At 30.2% G+C, this 14,260-nt stretch overlaps 1 pseudogene; it reads right to left on the minus strand.

Moving 5' to 3' along the window:
* Positions 1-1,215: 1,215 nt before the first annotated feature.
* Positions 1,216-8,837, minus strand: LOC139087633 (homeotic protein empty spiracles-like; annotated as a pseudogene).
* Between the last annotated feature and the right edge of the window lie 5,423 nt (positions 8,838-14,260).

Genomic DNA, 14,260 nt, shown 5'->3' on the forward strand with positions numbered 1-14,260 from the left:
ACTCTCTACTGAATAAGAATATGACTAAGATGAGTCATTTTGCTCTTTATGATTTTCATATTCAAATATGGTAATTGAATATAATTGGTATACAACTTCTTTTCATTTGTGACATACGTCGACTTAATTTGGTGATTGACTGAAAAGATCAAGATTTGCATAAATTTAGATCTTGACGGTTGTGTTTTTAACAGAAGGATGGCTCATTACACCCACAGAATGAAATTTTATTTAATTTTATTGCTATTTACTTGCTTACGTGACAAATTGCCTGTAATGGTTTCCTAAATGAATTTGTCTTCGATTTATATTGAAATTAATTTTACACTTGCTGGCATTTTTGAAAGCAGATTTCTGATTATTAATGTCATTAATTAATGTTTACAAAAATATTGAAAATCTCATCTTGAAAAAGGAATGAGTTCGTATATGACGTCGCTCGAGGCAAACAGATCAGACAACGCTGTCCTAGATTGCATGCCTTGATTGAATTAGGTGCCTCATAAGCCTAGCATTAGTCTGCTAACCTTTATTTGTCGGTTTTGGCTGCAGTAATCATACTTAGATTTGGTATATAATGAACAGATTATTAAATCTTGAACCGAGTATTTTTAAAATGAAGACATTAAACTCTATTAGAATTTAATATATTCCGAATCCTTGTTAAGTCAATTGTTAAGTCAATAGTGAAATAACAGAGTCTTTTTAAAATCAATTATAATAAAAATAAATAAACATTAGCATTGCAGACCTTAAGGTCCATAGCTGCGCGTTTATATGCGTTTCATGGCTATTTGGAGTTTAACGAGGGAGGATTCGCCAGATCTCTCGCTCAAACCTAGACCTACAAGTTTATAGTGGAATCCGAACCACTTCTTTGATGACATTACTGCCTGTAGCCTTCAAAGGGAGGCTGTGAGCCGCGTTTACACTACATATGATTCGAAAAAGGACATGTGAAAAATTTCCCATGCCGAGTCTCGAACCCATGATCGCTAGATCGGTGTTGCAATAATTATGTACCGAAGTACTAAACCATTCCGCCACCGAGCAACCTCGACTCACACGAAAATCAATTATAATCATTCAAAATTCAAAAGATGGAAGCTGAAAATCTAACAATCAATATTGAATTAAAACCAAATAATTAATTTTTTTGAAATTTCTTTAATGCATTTCCTTTTAAATCTTCTTTTGTACTTAATTACAGTCAATTTTCATGTGTTTTTAGATAAAAATCATCATTTTCATAGTTGTTTTTTTCGAATAAGATATTTTAATTATATTAATTACGATAAAATTATTTTCTTAAACATTTTATTTACTTTATACAGTGGGCCTTAAAACTAGAACCTTTTTCATACTCATATAAACATTTAATTAGATTGACAATACATATCTAATTTTTTTAGCATTAATGATTTCTTAAAGAGTGTTTTTGAGATTTTTGAGGGGAAAATTGCTCGATGTGAAAATGCTTTTGGTACTGATTGGGTGAAGAAAGGTAAATATTTAAAATATGACTGATTAATCTCGGAAGGTACGCGACCTTAAAAATGTCCAAAAATTTGGACCCAGGTCAGTGTGAATCTCGTCTCAGACCAGAGTCAATTCTACCTGGAGACGAATTTTTGTATAAAATTCTCAGTCACTAGTAAGTCAATCAATATTGAACATTAGCAACAAGCACCAAAAATAGTTTCACAAAGAGTTTAACTTTCCACACGAATATTCCTTTAAATAAAAGTTAATCTATATATACTTAATTTACATATCTTCATCACCCGACATACAATCATCCATATCGATTAATTCATCTTCATCTTCACAATTATCGGATCGACTACTATGATTACCACCACCGCCTGATTTTGAATCACCTTCCTCTTGCTGTGTGCGTTTAAATTTCGTGCGGCGATTTTGGAACCACACTTTGACCTGTGTTAATAAAGAAAATGAAAAAAATATTAATTAAATGATTTTTTTTTATGATATACCGGCTGATATATAGCCAACAATCTATCTCATCAGATATCCACAGAAAAAATGTATATTCGAGAGAATTTTTTTTTAATCACGAAGATTAATAAATAATGCCATCATGAACACACCATTCGAGAGAGCTTTTTTTCTGTTGAACACTCAATCGTTATAAATCATTTTCATGTTAAAGTCTCAAACTGTGCCAAAAATGTGTAAAATTCTCTGTGTACATGTAGACATGTATATTTATTTTTTTGGATGTTGTAAAAATGATAAAAATAATAAAAATGTGAGAAGGAAGAAGATGAACATTTTTATGAAATTATTAATTTCTTTATTTGCTAATGATGAGGAATGTGGATTATTCTTTTGAATATGTTCCTCAAAATATATCAAAAATGTTTATAATCCAATCTCCAGTACCTCCAAAAATCAATCAAAAAAGTCAATATTTTCATAAGCTACTTTAATTGCAACACAATCTATAATGAATACTTGAGGGATATTAGGTAGCCTCTACACACATTCTTCATCATCCTCTTTAACATTTTCATATATATGATGCTTTTAATACAGTAGATGAAGAGCGATGAAGCAACTAATGAGTTAAAGAGAGCAAGAAACAAACGAAGTATCTTAATTTAAAGCAATCTTTTTCACTAGTTTATTATGATTTATTGTGCTCACGCCACAGTATGTTTTCTTGCACTTGAGACGGCATGTACATGTACAATGTATCATGGATATTCATTTTTTATATACATTTTCTCACATGAAATGGATTTGTGAATGGAGATGGGAAAATTTGGTCTGAATTTTCAATTATTAAGCTTAGTTTTTAAATCGATTTTTAGATTTGACAATTGCATATTAATATCCCGCGGCAAACAGGATGCCTCAATTTATTTAAAAACTTAACTTTCATTAAAAGTCCAAACTATCCCAAAGATCATTGCCTAACATCAAACTTAAGTTAATAAATACAAATTGTTTTCAATTAATTACCTGAGTTTCAGTTAAGCTTAATTGCTGTGCTAATGTTTTCCGCTCGGCACCAACGACATATTGATTATTCTCAAATGCATGCTCCAATTTGAGTAGTTGAGTCGGCGAGAAAGCTGTGCGCACTCGTTTTGGCTTACGGAAAGGATGCAGGAGGAAGTCTGTAAAATAAGGAGAATCTAATAAGCCAAAAAGAAAAGTAAATTAAAATGCAATAATGTTTTGTAATGTGCTTGTGCATTTTTTTGTTGCAGGATATGCGTCTGTTATTGAAAAATTATATGAAGCTTAATGATATAGCAAATTGATGATTAATTCATATGCTGAGTATCCCATTATTGTAAGTTAATTTTAATTTTATATCCATCAATTCGATGACTTGATGTTGGTTGCGTTCGCATGTATTTAGGTGGATCAAGGGGTGGGCAATTTTGAGGTTGGAAAATTTTTACTTGACAATTTCAATTTAATTTTTAGATTTATAAAATGAAGGCTTAATGCACAATTAAACCACAGTGATTATGTTGTTTAACAAGCTCATTGAATCGCTCATAAAAGTCATAATAAGTTCCCAAAGTTTTTCTTCCCTCGCAATATTCACATTGCGTACATACACATTTTCCTCTTTAAAAAATGATAATTTAACGTCATGAGCAAAACTATTTATTTTTTAACATTTAATAAAGTTAATAATTTTATGTTGCTACAGGCGGTCTACATATAGCAATTAAAAACACATTAAAACAAATTGAGCACTGTTGAATCAACATTCTGTATATATTTTTTTTCCATTCAATACACACAAATTTGTGAATTATTTTTCAAGTGTGTGCATGAAATAAAAATTTTTTTCTTTCATTAAAGAACATGCAGAATGCAAACATGAGATTAAAATATGGCTAAATTATATGTTAATGATGTATGTTATTTTATGATGTAGGTTTTTAAGGAAAATATTTTTTTGTTTTTTGAGGAGCATCAACATCTGCAAGCAGAAAGTCATCAAACTTTTTTTAATGGTCTGGTACAATCAATTTTCATTAAAATATTGCAACAATTTAGTAGTCATTTACATTCTGTCGGTTAAAAAATTCCATCGATGTATTCTCTTTTTAAGGAGAAGAATGAAAAAAGGTAAGCAGAACTGAGAAAAATTTAAATTTCAGGAAATTCTTTCGTCGCTAATGAAGATCGTAAGATGTTTTGCATGAGATTGTTTGAGATAATAAATGAGTTTAGTCAAATTAAAAAAAATTGGACAGTTTAGATCAGAGCTCGAAGTCGACCCAAAATTATATGAAGTTGAGCCGACTCATGTCAAATTCCGAGTCAATTTCCAGATCTGTTTTAGATTATCAAAATGTTTAAATTTTGTTAAACTTCTTGAATTACTGCAAATTATCTTTTACTTTTCTTCCTTTATTGCCTAATTGAACTCACAATTACCACAGAATACCAACTAATTACTAACCAATCTAAGAACATCTCTCACATTTACTAAAGAATTTCATTCTCTCAACTTATCTCATCGCATCTAAATTCTCAATGTTTTTCATCTCAACTAACTGGTAATTATTGAGTCATCATAACGTGAATTAAATGTAATTTATATTGATGCATGCTCGATTATTGATGATCAAGCATTTATATTAAATATAATTATCGTTTAATGTGTAATTTATTTGCAATCATGCACTGTTGCTGGTAAGAAAAGTCTGCTTCATAAAATGACAATTTCATGGTTTTGATAAATTATAAATTTGATAATAATTGTCAATATTGAAATTACGTTGCTTAATCGACGATTGTGTAATATTTCTATATATTTAATGACTTTATTGCGTATTATTATGTTATGAGAGATTTTTAGAGCTAATTGATTGTGACAGATTGAGACTTTGAAACTGAGCTCGAAGTTAAGTTATATTTTGTATAGAAAGTTTGTTTCCAGTCCATATAAAGTTAGAATTGACTTTGAAAACTTTTAAATTTTGTTAAGAAAATTTAAAGTTTTGTAAAATTTTAAATTTTAAGAAAAAAATCCTAAAATTTCAATTCACTTTCAGAATATAGCACAAAATTCCTCACTTCATAAAGCTTCACAAGTCACTAATATTCACAACTTAACCGTCTCCATCACTCAAAAACCATATCATATAATTTAAATGCACATTTCCTTATTCATACTGTCAAAACAATTTTATTACAAAAGTGATTTCAATGCCAATATACTTTTAATATTTTTTTTTTATTGAGAAGAAGCTTCGTCGAATCTTTTTATGATTAATGTTCCATTAAAAATTTTGAAATATGACTATCCATTAAATCATTTTCATGGAAAAATCTTTCATTAAAAATTATTAATTTTACTAATGAATGAATAATATTTTCTCGATGCACTCAAAAATCAATGCATTAAATATCATTTCGCATGGTATTAATCGTCAAAAAAAATATCAACAGTCAGCCATAAGATTTTGCTAATTTATTATAATGAAAACATTACTAATCGAAATTTTCAACACATTAAGTTATTGTTATTTCAAAAAAGCACGAAACGATGAATGATTTAGTAAATGTGTATACAGCCCATGCTTGTTGATGTGAGAATGGGCACTAAATTATTCAGGAATTCATTCGTCCATTATATTTTCATGATGTATAAAGTTGTCAAGGAAATTATAAAAGCGAATTAACAAATAATTAATTCAACATTAAGATGGGTATCACTAATTATATCATAAGTTGAAGCTATACACATAATATGCCATGATATACGGTGAACTTGTACACATTGCGTCTAATTACATTTTATTAATGACTTTTTTTGAAACGCTTAATAACATTTAATTATAAACGATTCAGTTCTCATGCTACGAAAATGTACAGACCAAGTCAATTCGTTTCTTGTTTCATTTGGTACGAGTTTGAAACTGCCTGCTTTTGAGAGTTGAAAATGTTGTGAAACAGCTCAAAGATTGTTAGTGTTTGAGGAACAAAAGTAAGGATTAAAAATCTTAGACGCAGTTAGAATTTTTATTGAATTTTTAACGGTTGCTAGAATTTTAAAATTTAAAACCGTTTCAATTTTCAACTGAATTTTAAATTATGAAACATTTTGAAATTTTGAACCTAAATAGTTATGGCTTGAATAAATGAAATTAGCAATATTCTCAAAAGTCAAGCAAGAAACTTCTAACAATTTATGAAATTGTCTAATTCGCTTCCTTTAGAAAATTTAGAAAATTACCCAGAACAATTCACATAATTCCATCAATCCAAACACAAAATACACAAAGTGATCACATTATCGCATCTAGTACATGGAAAAAAATTGCTCTCAAAATTACTTGGTAAATGCTATCTCGCATATTATGCCAAAATCGAAATGAAATTATCTTAATCACAAGCTCACAATCTAAGTCCATTTACAGCAAATTAGCAGGTTTCGATCGTTACTTTGTTTGTTAATTTTTTTCACTACTTTAAACGCCTTCTTTTTTTCCCTTTTCGAAAAATGATTCGTTTTTTTTTCGCAACTTAAACAATAATGCATTATTATGTTGAATGTTTGTACATAGTTGAGGCTCATGCATAGAGAGGTATAGAGTGTGTGTATTATATAGTTAGCGAGTGAGAGATGGTAAGGAGGAATGAAAAGGCAAACGAGCCATAATTGGTTTTATATTGAATCGCGAAGAGCATAATTTAATGTATTCAAGCACAAATTACAGTCAATCAAATTACATTTCAGTCACGTTTTTGAGCTTGATACTTGGAGCATTAAAAGCCACAAAGGCAAATATGTATTAAAGCATAAGAAGGAAAAAGAACTGCATCTAGTACACCATAATCACTACTTTCCTTGCACATTTTCTTGCCTTAACATTTTTTTCTTACTTTTTATATTTTAAAGTATTTTATTAGCAGTAAATGAATCAGAATCGGAGATATTTCGAGGCTTTTTCACTTTTATTTCATTAAATTAGTTAAACAAACTTTGAAAAATGAGCGGAAAAACTTTGAAAATTACCATCAAAAAAGGACTCATGTTGAGAACATAATAATGATGTTCATCATGATTAATGTGACTAGTTTGAGTAGTCTCAATTTTTAAGGGATCATTTTTCTTTAGAAATTGTTGGATGTTGATTGATTGGTTCTATATAGAATCATTAGGGCTTTTAGTTTGAGAATTGGAAACAATGTGTTTGATTTTTTTGCGACGGCATACATTGTGACAAGCAAAATTGATTGAAAAGATTGACATTTTGTACAGGAGTATCAAATATGTCTGATTTTAAATCAAAAGCCTTAAAACTTCAAAAATATTTTAAAATAATTGACAATTTTTGGAATTCTGAATTTTCAAAAAATTTAGCACCATCAATTTATTTTCCTGAAGTGAAAAAGCCTTGAAAGCTTCTCAATCTTCTTCATGTATCCCTTCAACAATAAGAAACACAAATTAGGCAAACAAGAGAATTTTTTTCCCAATTCTCGTTCATCTTTTTCTCCCTTTTCGGTTTATATTTGCAAGTTCACGCCAGCAATTTTACGTGGATCCACGGAAGAAATAACCGAGAGTAACAACAACATCAACAAGATAACACATTGGAGATGAAAATTGAAAGAAATATTAATTATATTGCTAAAATATTTTGCCCGTCAGCAGTCAAAATAAATTCTTTCGCATATGTCTGCACGTATGCATGTGAATGTGATTTTTTTGGGAATAAGAAACGGAGAGTAAGAAAATATAAAACTTAATACTCACTTCCAGGAAATCGATGAGGAAATATTCGTCCGTGTCGACTAAGAAGCCATGGATATAATGGATAACTATCGCGGGGAATATTCGGATTGTGAAATTGTGGCGGCAAGTGTTGAGGAAGTGCGCCTAACTGAAAACCTTGTGCCGCCGCTAGGTTGGCAGCGATTGGAAAGTGACCAGCCGAAAAAACGGATTCTGAGCGACCATCATTTCTGGTGGAATAGTTGGCGGCATTTGTCCTCCATGTGACATTGTAGGTCTTAAAATACTGGCTGGAATTCCTGGTACAATAATTGGCTGTTTTTGCATGTGCGATTGTTGCTGTGATTGTGATGTTGGCGGCGGCGTTGATGGCGATTGTGGTGACTGTGATCGACGGTCGTCTGACAAGCGCGTTTGTGAGTCCATTTGTTTTTGAATTTCATGTCTCTGAATATCATTTTCCATACTTTTTTCATGACTGCTATGATGATGATTATGATGATGATGTTGATGTGATACCGGCGGTGATGTGCTCAATGATCTCTTAATTTTATTTCTTAATTCTAACTGTGCATATTCATTTAATTTAATTGCCGCTGCAATATCGCTATTGTGTTTCGGTGAATTATTACTATGTTGATATCCATAATCACTTAATGGACTCAATGGCGCCTCCGAACCCTCACTATCATTTTGTGAAAAATTTAATGGCGATTTATTATGTTGATTTCGATTGCCGACGATCGAATCAATTGAGAATCCAATTTTAGGTTTTGTTGGCATTGCTGTCATCATACTTGCAGCCAATGTATGTGCCGAAGGAGGCATAGTCATCATAATTTTAAATATTTATATATTTTTTTGACTATAACTTTATTTATTCTTTTGTTCTACAAATTCACACACTTTTTCTTTCAAATTGTTTTCTTCTTATTTAATCCATTAATTAGTTAATTAAGTTAACAAAAACTTTATTCATTAAAATATTCTTCCTTCTTCTTCTTCTTATTTTTTTTTTCTTTTTTTCAAACACTTTAAAACTTAATATAATTTTTTTTCTCAATGATCGCAAGACGCGCGAGAATATAGGTTTGAACAGCACGATGGATGAACAACTTTTGAATTCAAAATAATTTTTTTGTTCCAAGCTCTTCCCTTACATTCACACAAGTCTTCTACCTTTATTCTCTCTCTCGTAACGCAATTCTCTCGCTCTCGACTTTTCGGTCGGTATAATTTGACCTATTAGAGGAGATAAGTTGTGGATGTATTGGTAAGCATAAAATATATAACAAACAAAAAATCGTAAGTAACAAGATATCAGAGGTGTGGCTAAATGTGTTTGAACAAAATTCTTTTATGTATATAAATACACAATAAAAGAAAGAAAAAAAAAGACGGGAGAGAATTGCTTCTGACTGTACATTCAACTATTTAATATTGTGCAAAGGGTAATATTATAATAGCTAACACTCAGTAAACTCCACCCAGTATTCATCAACAAATTTTATTATTTGCAATTACTGAAAAGCATCATAAGAAAGTTTTAATGCGATCATTATAGCAATTTAGTTTCTTCATGTATTTATTTCTTCGACTTCTCGAGAAAAATTTTCTTCTTATTTTTGTTCTTTTTATGCTTCTCCAGAGCGGATGGATAGAATACTTAATGATTCTTGCTTCTTATGATTTTTTTTTTTAGATTTTTATGGGCTTTAGAGGGAAAGGAATTTGATAAGATTTATGGAAAGAAAGTTAAACGGAAAGACGTTATTCTTAATTCAAATTTTCTTCATCCTTTATCAGTAATGAGCTTAATTTTTTTGCTGAATTTTATCCTAATTATGTATTCAATTCTCTTTTCGTTAGTGACACAAATAATTAAATTTTATAAATAGATATGATTTTAAATGCGTTGATTGACGACTGTTAGGAATTATCCACATTTACATATAATTCATAAATTACTTATTCATAAAGTACTTATGTAGGATCAAGCACATTGAACATAATTTTCAAATCTAGGTTTTGAATAAAATGAGGCTCTCGTCCGTTCTGACAATATTCCTATCTTAAGGCAATTGTGTAACTCTCGTCCCTATTTCTTCCACTACACTTCAAATTCCTCGTCCGTTCAACAATCCAACGCACATAGTGGTGATCCCATTGTGGAATCAATATTCATTTTTTCGACTAAAATACGACGGGACTGTGATTAGAAATTTTGTTATTATGCTCCATATCACAACATATCCTCAAAAATTACCAATATTATCTCTAGTCAAAACATCCTGGACTCTAATTGCTTTTTCCCTGCTTTTATCATTCGAATGAAAATAACAAAAAATTATCTTCTGTTTTTGTTTCCTAAATTAGATGAAATAATTTTTGTTAGGTAAGTTATAAGCGCTAGAGAATGAGAAAAGAAACGAAAAAATGTTTTAATATTGTTCTAGTTACTGAGTCACGATTCCACTTAATAATATAAAATAAATTAAAAGTAATTTACATTCTTATGATTTTTTATGTAATTTTGTTGCTCTTTTTTTCGGTTACTGATGATGGTTTTTACAGCTTATTGAGAAAGAGAAAGAGAGAATGGAATTGAATGAGTTATGGTATAATTTTATTGGTGCTATAAATTTTTTCCTACTTTGTTTCTGTAATTTTTTGGGATTTTTAATCATGGGAGCTGTTTGGTTATAAAATAGCAAGGAAAATTAACATGATAACTGTGAGACCCAAAATGCCATAAATACTTTATTAAGCTAAATTTGATTATTGATTTTCATTAATTTATCAATAAGCCTCCAAAATACAAAGCAAATCTTTCTGCATGTGCCAACGCAATGTGTATTTTTTACACAAAAGTTACATAAATCGTGTGCTATCAGAACAAGACATCCACATCCATTTCTTAAGAAAACAATTTTTCATATCCAAAAATAACATTTGTAGAATCATTATTTTATGCTATCTATCAATAGAGCAAACATTTCATAGAATGAAAGACTTATAAAGTAACAAGGTATCGATGATAAATTTCTAACCACAAAACAACATTTTTTCAGCTGAAATAGCAACAGAATGACAATAAAATAAATTTCAAACACACGAATCATAATTGTTGAAGAAACATACAATGCAATACAATAACAGCTACAGATGTTTCATTTTTATTTTCATTGACTTTGCACAAAAATAAGAAATATTAACAGAAAATTTTTTCAAAGTAAATTGAAATTAAATTAATGTGATTTTGCCAATCGATGGAATTTTTCGTTTGAAAAGAGAAGAAGTGCTGACCAATTGAGGTGGCCAGGGTGAATGGATTGAATTGCTACAATTATTTTCAGATTTCACAGTTTGGTAGGAATAATCGGCGAAAATCTGTCGAATCACGGGTTCCACAGATGGACCCTACCACAGGTTGTCATCTTCCATCAATGGTCGCCTTCTGAAGATGGCCCCTGTGCGGCTCTCACCTGCGAAAGCATCATCAGTGGAAAATGGCAACCTATGGAAGGAGTCATCTGCTGAAAGAGTCGACCTATGGAAAGGCTTAATCTACTGAAGTAGAATTTGTATGCGGCAATACCCGACTTTTGCCACCTTAAACTAGATCCTAATTAATTCCAACTAAAATCAACAAATTCTAAAAACTCATTCAATCAAATCAACCTGGATCAAGAATGCACACATCGTGACCCATACCAACTGTTAAAAAACAAGCATCAAGCCTAGATTTTACAAAATAGATTAACTATAATGTCATTTTTATGAAGAAGTAATAAAAAAGCATTTATATCTCGGGTATATAAATCTATAGAATTTAAAAATTAACTTTTTTTATAAATGATTAAACATTTTATGTTCAGGTAATGCAGCATAAAATTCTCACTTTCATGGAAAACATAAAAACATCTCTATGTCATCCTCAAGTGGCATTGGACATTGATACCTATTATTATTGTCAAGAAGGCAAAAACATTGTCCTCAGAGAGAAAGAATAAATGCGAATTCTTCTATTGTTTAATTAATAAGAATTTTATGAGAAAAAAATGTTCTTTTCTTTGGCCATTGTTGACTTATTCGAATAATAGAAGAGAAAAACTAACTAAATAATTGGTCTTTTGTCAAATATAATAGAAGGATGAATTGTTCAGTATGGACTTGAGAATTACTATAGATCTGTAACAACAATAAAACCAAAAATAATATATAAAAGGTAACAAAGGTTCAATTGGTCATATTTTAACACATTTGATTCTCATATATTATCATTTTATTTTCCTCACAATGTGAATGACGTGCAAGAAAAATAATGTGTGAAAAGTTAGTTCAGATCAATTATTTTAAGCGCTTTTCAAAAGGTCATGTAAATAAATCTTCAAAAAATCGTTTTAAATTTCAATGAATTTTAATAACATTTTTGGACGATTTTAACTTCACTTTAATTTGCTGAATCGTTCGTTTGGACATCGTTGAGAGTTCGATATTGGAGCCTTAGTTAGTATCATCAAGTTACTGGCTCATCACTTGGTTTGCTAGCGTAAAACTATTGCAAAATGCTTTAATTGATGATTTTTCAACTCCAAAAAAATTAGCTTCAATGCAGCTGATTCCTATTCAATTAAAAATTTAAATACATCTTAAAGCTGTTAAATTAAAAAAATTTCCACGTGCTTAAACACATTTTAAATTGACCGTTATCATCATAAAAGTTACAAAGTACAAAAATTTATGACATTAATGCTTCATTGAACCTTTCTTGTTAAAAATAAATAAATCCAAATCTATCCATATACCCAAAATGAACAATAGCCCGAAAATCCCTTAACAAAAAACTGCACTCAAAAATTGCCAAAGAAAAGAGAGAAATAAATTGTAAGAGCAAACACAGCAAGTTTGTTTTAGTAGCGACACATTCCAAGAACTCCATAAGACGTCATCCATAAAGCGAATACAATAATTCATCAAGTTATTTTATATATATTCATATACGTATATACACACAAATTTACTTGTACCTCACGATTGCATCTAATAAAGCCTTCAAGCATTTTATTAATTCTTCGCACATCATCGTTAAGTAAATGAAGCACATGAAAATTATCTGAAAATTGAACATAATTCCACACACTACCCACACAGATATTTTCATTTTTATTTCTTTTCTTTACTGTTCGTTTCGGGATCCACGGCGCAACATATACATCGACCAATAACAATAATAATGAGTAAGTGAAATAAAATAGCGAGAATATGCTCAATTGAAAATGAGCATGCATAATATAAATATAACAATTATTATTGTTGATACTATTGTTATTACTAGCACTGAATTAATTTCGTTAAAACCGCAAAACTACTTAGTAGCTTCTCGAAAATATTCTTCATTTTTAAACATTTATGATGATTGTATATTCACTGAGCCATTAAATTTACTTTAATTAATGCAATTACATTTTGCTTTCATTAAGTTTTCACACTTTCAGCTTTAGGGATAATGGCGATTTCTGAGTAATTTTTTTAGCGTGATGGAAAAATATATTGTGAATTAAAAGATCCCGATCGGCATAGATTGATCCAATATCGTCAAATGGTCGCCTCTTAGAGTTACTATACTGCACGAAAGTAAACTGCCGTCTCGTCACCGTGATGGCAGCATTTAATTGTATATCGATCGGTTAGTTAGGGTTCCGAACCCATTGCAAGCTTTGTACATTGGAATTCGTGTGTAGCTGACTTCTTTAAGAAAATCATCCTGATACTAGTTTAACCTTGTATCATGGTATTGAATAGAGAAGCATTGACACGTAAGGCCGATGCCATATTGGCACATTTAAGTGACTATGCATCGTATCAAAACACCAACATAATATCAAACTTTAAACTTTTATAGCAACAAAGTGCAATAATATCAGATGTTATAAAGCAGCACTTTATATAATCAATGTTGCTTTAATAATATCCTTTATTAACCAAAATCCCTTCATTACCACTCCATAAAAAAGCGCTCCAAAACGTTCATGCTACATATATTAAACATTGAAAAGAATATTCATCTCACCCGAATGATGATCATCATCACATCTCCTTCTTTTTATATTTTTATTCCTCCCTGCTACACATTAATGGTGTGAGAAGCAAATAAAATTGTGAAAACAGCGTTTATGCATTTCGACGCTTATATTGAAATATGATAAAATAAATATGTATGAAAATTTATGAATGTGCAAATCATAAATAAATAACATGAGATACATTCAATATTGTGTTGTGTATATAAAAAAAAATCTTTTTGCAGATGTACGAGCGAAGCTAAAAAATGTTTAGCATTCCCTTCCGTTTCCACTGTTTCTCTGCTGTTCGATGTGTATGATCTGATACACAACAGATCGATACATTTAATAATATTATATCGAAAAATGAATTTTGTAACTTATTAGGGATACTTTTTGAGATTATTGGATATAGCGCATTCAAATTTCAATTTCTTGGGATCTTTAGAGACTT

This window comes from Chironomus tepperi, unplaced genomic scaffold (assembly GCF_022539635.2).
Source record: "Chironomus tepperi strain 1889 unplaced genomic scaffold, CSIRO-AGI_Ctep_v1 contig_128, whole genome shotgun sequence".
NCBI classification, from domain to species: Eukaryota; Metazoa; Arthropoda; class Insecta; order Diptera; family Chironomidae; genus Chironomus; species Chironomus tepperi.